We start from the raw sequence: 6185 nt of genomic DNA, 5'->3' as shown, positions 1-6185 counted from the left end.
CCCGTATCAATAAAGACAAACAACAATTATCAAATGAGTTAAACGATCAAAGCTTTAAGCGCAGATGAGAACCCAACAATTGACAATCATATAAATAAACAAGAGTTTCAATAAAAGAGAGTTTCAAAAGATTACATTGTTTCCCCCAACAACAAAAGGGTTTAGTTCACCATTGTCATGGTGAACCTAGATGAAAAATAATGGAAGAATGGAAAAGCAAACCCTATATAGGATGAAAAGGAGCCTAAGCATCCAAGAAATCTTCTCCAAGGAGTGAAAAGTAGGTCTGGCCGCCCCTTTCTGTCAAAAGAATAAGAATGAAATCGTAACAGGGCTATTTATAGCTGAGGAGCGTCACAGAAAATAGGCCCAAGCCCAGCAGACAACCGCCCGGCGCCACAGTTATGCCGCCCGGAGGTTTGCCCATAATCGCGCCACCGCCTGGCGCCCAGGGTCCATTGCCCGGCGGTTTGCCCATAGTCGCAGATCCGCCCAGCGTCCACGCCTGGTGCCAACTCCTCGCGTTGGACCGCCCGACGGTGAATTTTGCCGCCAGGCAGTTCCTAGACTCTTCTTTTCCTCAGTTTTCTTTCTTTGTCTTGAGTCTACGACCTTCATCTTCAACTCAAATCTTCACTTTCATCAAAATTGCTACAAAACAATGCAAAACAAGCATAATATTGGAAAAAACAGCTTTTTACTCTCAACTGACTCATTTATTGAATTTTGCATGATTCTAAGCTCATTCTAAGCCTTAAAGTGTGCCATTTGGTCTAAATTGACATATGAAAATAACTGTTTTTCAACCGTTATCAGTAGGCTATTCGATTGAGAAGAAATTTGATATAACAGAAAACTATAAATAGACAGAACGCGAATTGTTAAGTGACTTTTGTGATCTGACATTTTCATTTTCCTGTTTCATATTGAATTTTTTATAGCTCCAAGAATTCTCCAAGAAGACGGTGGTGATCTTGCTTGAGAGAGATCCAAAGGAAGGAGTCCAATTGCTCATACTGTTTGATCAATATCTACATAAAGAAGGTCCTTCTATTTGATCTTGAAGGTTTGGCATCCTCTGAAGACTGCTACGTTTGATTGAAGGCTTGACAACCTGTGAAGTCTGCTGTGATAGGCTTGGCATCCTGTGAAGAGTGCTGGTGACACATTGAGGATTGTTCAACGTAGGTGCAGATTGCAGAAGAGGGGATTCTTGCTGCAATTCTGGTTTTGTGTGTGCAACTATATTTGGTTTGTGTTAGAGATGAGATTTATATTTTTGTGTAGTGCTTCTATAAATTCCTTGTTGTAAAAACCACAACCATTATAGTGCATTTGCTTCCTGAGTTGGAAGGACACTGAATGTAGGCATTGTTGGCCGAACCTGTATAAAAACCAGTGTTTAATTTTCTTTATCCCTGCACTCTTTATTTCCAGTCGACTATATTTGTTTGGCAGTCAACTGCGTTTTTCCACCGCACTGAATTTTCATTACTTGCATTTCAAGGAAAGATCAAAAGCTTTGAATTTTCATACCGAGATTGTGAAAATATTTTCAATTTGAACTAACACCAATTCACCACCCCTCTTGGTGTAAAACGAAGCCTACCCGTTTCCTAACAATTGGCACCAAAGCTGGTTTTAATAAGATATTTGAAAATTCAGTCGACTCCGTTTTTATTCTATTCGACTGTAAAACCTGGGGATGGCTTCAAATTTTCAAACTTTTGGTGAAGGTGCTTCAACAAACAGAGCATCTCTGTTTGTTGGTGAAAATTATCCTTTTTGGAAAATTCGCATGCAGATCTTTCTTGAATCGCAAGATAAAGGAATTTTGGATGCCACTTTAAATGGTCCATATGTGCCTACAAAAATGATTAATAGTGAAACTGTTTTGAAACCTTTTACTGAGTGGACTACTGATGACAATAGAAAGGCTCAGTATGATGTTAAAGCTAGAAATATTATTGCCTCTACACTAACTATTGATGAATTTTTCAGGATATCTCAATCCAAGTCTGCAAAGGAAATGTGGGATGTTCTAGAGGTAACACATGAAGGTACGGATGAAGTCAAGAGAGCCAGGAAGAATTCGTTGATATAAGAGTATGAATTGTTCAGAATGAAAACTGGTGAAAGCATCCATGATGTTCAAAAACGATTCACTCACATTGTAAATCATCTGATGGCTCTTGGCAAAGTCTTTGACAAAGAAGAGACCAACATTAAGATTCTGAAAAGCTTGAACAGGAATTGGCAACCAAAAGGCATTATAATCTCTGAATCCAGCAATCTTACAACTACCTTGTTTGGCAAGCTATGGGAACACGAGTTAGAACTTGGTAGACTAAAGGATGAAGAGGAGATTGAAGAAAAGAAGTCCATAGCTCTAAAGGATGCAAGCAAGAACATCACAGAAACAAAGATGGACGACAAAGAACTGATGACCTTGATGGTAAGAAAGTTTAGTCGACTTATGCAAAATGATAATCAACTGTCTAACCATGCAGGTCAAAGCAAAAAGAAGAGTTTCAGCACAAATGTTGTCGAGTGCTATGAATGTGGAAAAGAAGGTCACATCAAGTCCGACTGTCCTGAATTACAGCCAAAGGAGAAAGGAAAGAAAATATTTCCTTAAGGCAGAAATATGAGAAGAAAAGGAGCCTACATTGCTTGGGAAAACTCAGATTCTGAGAAATCAAGTGATGAAGATTTTGATCAAGAAGAGGAATCGAATTTGTGCTATATGACAGGTGTAACATGGGATGACTATGACAGTGATGCAGACATATCAAATGAACCAGTAGAAGTCAAATATGATCTGCTTCAAGATGCATTCAAAGAGTTACATGCTGAAGCCATGCGACTGCAATACAAGGTAAATCGACTATGCTCTGAAAGAAGAGACTTTGAAAATAGAATTAAAGACCTTGTTGCAGAAAATGAAAAATTAGAAAAATAATTGAATGAAGCTTTGTTATCTGCTAGAAATATTGAGATTAAAACTGTTACTATTGAAAAAGTTTGTGAAAATTGTCCTACACACATTGAGAAGATAAATTACTTGACTAGAAAGCTAGCTAAGTTTACTCAAGCTAGTGATAATTTAGATACTGTATTAAATTCATCTAGTAGAATTATAAATAGACAAGGTATTTGATACAAAGCTTACTCTAACAGAACCAATGCTAGGAAACTTAATGAGTTAAGAAAACCTGCTAGACATGCATGTTTTTATTGCAATTGTGTTGGTCATACTGTTAGAAATTATTATTATCGAAATGTTGTTGTTCCTCAAGGATTATGTGTATGGATACCAAAGGAACATGTAACAAGAACTAACAATCAAGGACCCAAAGTCAAATGAGTACCAGCAACCAAAACTTAATTATTTTGCAGGATATGCAGCTGATGCAGAATTGTTCTCAAGGATGAATTTACTATGGAACATATCATACACCTTGAGTGTCTACAATTGGTAAATCTGTATCAATCTGCTCCATCATGCATATACTGATGAACTGTTGTTGTATAATTGTTTGTGGTGTGATGAAGGTTAAAAAACAGTTATTTTCATATGTCAATTTGGACCGAATTACGCCCTTTACTACTTGGAATGAGCCTAGAATCAAGCAAAACTCAATAAATGAGTTTGTAGAGAGTCAAAAGCTGTTTTTAGCGATATTATGCTTGTTTTGCATTGTTTTGTAGCTATTTTGAGAAAGTGAAGAATGAAGTTAAAGATACAGGTCGTTGACTCAAGAAAAGAGTAGAAAAATGAAGATTTGAAGAGTCGACGCACCGCCCGGTGGCACACTTAAACTGTTGGGCGGTCTAGGGCGAGGAGTAGGCATGGCGATTGACGCTAGGCGGTCTTGAGGGAAACCGCTGGGCGGTGGCGATTGCTGCCGGGCGGTTTGGAGGATTATGGGAAATCGCCGGGCGACACACTTAAACCGCCGAGCGGTGGCTCGCTAGGCTTGGGCCTGTTTTCTATTGCGCTCCTCACCTTTAAATACCCCTATTTCGAGTTCAGAGTCATTCTTTTGACAGGGGAGAATGGCCAGACCTAATTTTGCTCTCTGGAGAGGATCTCTTGGATGCTTAGGCTCCTTTTCATCTTTTCTAGGGTTTGCTCTTCCATTCTTCTTTTATTTTTCATCTAGTTTCACCATGTATATGGTAAACTAAACCCTATTGTTGTTGGGGGAAACAATGTAATATTTTGATACTCTTTTTTATTGAAACTCTTGATTATTTATATGGTCTCCATATGTTTTGATTGATGATTGTTGGGTTATCATCTCTGCTTAAGGCCTTTATCGTTTAACTCATTTGGTAACTGATGTTTGTCTTTATTGATATGAGGACGTATAGTAATGACATGAACTGGTTGGTAATTCCTTGATTTTGCAATATCACCTAGGGATAGGGGTAGGACGATCAATTGCGTTAACTTCTGTTTATAATGCGGTATTAATTACTAGGGGAGGCTAGGGATAGCAAGCCAGTAGTTAATATTAGGCTCTTTTTGCCGAGGGATCGGGTTAAGGGTAGGCTAAGAAAGTCGCATAAGAATTAATTGATCAAACTAATATTCAAAAGTAGATAAGAGAGGGCAGATTAGATGAAATTGTAAACCCCCAACAACATCCATTCATCCATTGTTTTCTTTTGTCAATTGAATCAACTTTATTTTGCATGTTAATATTTTTGTTCTCAAATCCAATTTATTAATTTTTAGTTTCAAGTCTTATTATTTTAATTCACGTGAATGAGAAAGCCTTTCGAGTCTCTTAGGAAAACGATACTTGGTCTTACCATTTATATTACTTGTACGATTTGGTACGCTTGCCAATTTGTTAACATGGTGTGTGGTAAATTGTTTAAATGGTTGAATTTGATTAAATATGTTTTTTTAAAGAGTTACATTCGACTCTATCCTTAATTCAATCGACTACGTCATTTGATTGCGTGAAATTTTTTTTTAACATTGGAATATTAAGTGACTAGGAATTGAGTTTTAAAGTGGTTGATTTATGCATTATGTGTTTTTCTTCTTAAAAGTGTTTATAGCCTTGTGAAAAACTATTCATTATCTTGGATTGAGAAAGGAAGTTTTGTGAACTCTCATGGCATCCTGTTAAGCCACTGGTAAGTGTACCATCAAGTAACATAATTGGTAAAACCCAATATCATTCTCCCAATGGACTCAAACGCCTAATCTTTCGTGTATCCCAATCGCTTAAGACTTGAGAAAAAAAATTAAGTTTGAATGTTGAATGCAAAGAACAAAAACAAAACATGCAAATGCAATTGATTCAATTGGCAAAGAAAACTATGGATAAATGGTGTTGTTAGGGTTTACAATTTCATCTTATCCACTCTCATATATCTACTCTTCCTATTTACTTCACTTGTTTATCCAATTGCCATGCAAACTTTCTAGCCTACCCTTAACCCAATCCCTTGGTGAAAAGAGCCTATTATTAATTACCGACTTGCTATCCCTAGCCTCCCTTAGTAACCAATAATGCAATGTTAACGAAAGAAAAATACAATTGATCATCCTACCCCTATCCCCAGGCGGTATTAGCATAATCAAGGAATTTCTCACCAGTTCATGACATTATCGTATGTCCCCCTATCAATAAAGACAAACAACTTTTAATGAATGTGTTAAACAATAAAAGCATTAAGCATAGATGAGAACCCAACAATTAATAAACAAGTATATGACAAGTATATGAAATAAATAAGAATTTTGAGAAATGAGACTTTTAAAAGATTACATTGTTCTCCAACAACAAAGGGTTTAGTTCACCATTGTCATGGTGAAACTAGATGAAAATAATGAAAGAATGGAAAAGCAAACCCTAGATTTGATAAAAAGGAGCCTAAGCATCCAATAAATCTTCTCGCAAGAGTGTGAAGTAGCTCTGGACGTCTTCCTCTGCCAAAGAATGTGTTTTCAAGTCACACTGGGGCTATATATAGGCCAAAAAGATAACAGAATCTATCAAAACCCAAGCCCATAAAAATAGATCACCGTTGAGCAGCTAAATGCACCACCGCTCAACGGTTTGCCTCCAAGCCGCACCACCGCTCAGTGGCCAATTTCACCGCTGAGCGGTTTGCCCCTAATCGCTCTGAGCGTTCAGCGTGACCGCCTGGGCGCCAGGCAA

The sequence above is a fragment of the Vigna radiata genome, chromosome 10, assembly GCF_000741045.1.
Source record: "Vigna radiata var. radiata cultivar VC1973A chromosome 10, Vradiata_ver6, whole genome shotgun sequence".
Classification (NCBI taxonomy): domain Eukaryota; kingdom Viridiplantae; phylum Streptophyta; class Magnoliopsida; order Fabales; family Fabaceae; genus Vigna; species Vigna radiata.
The sequence above is the reverse complement of the archived record's forward strand: the minus strand, read 5'-3'. Positions refer to the sequence as shown.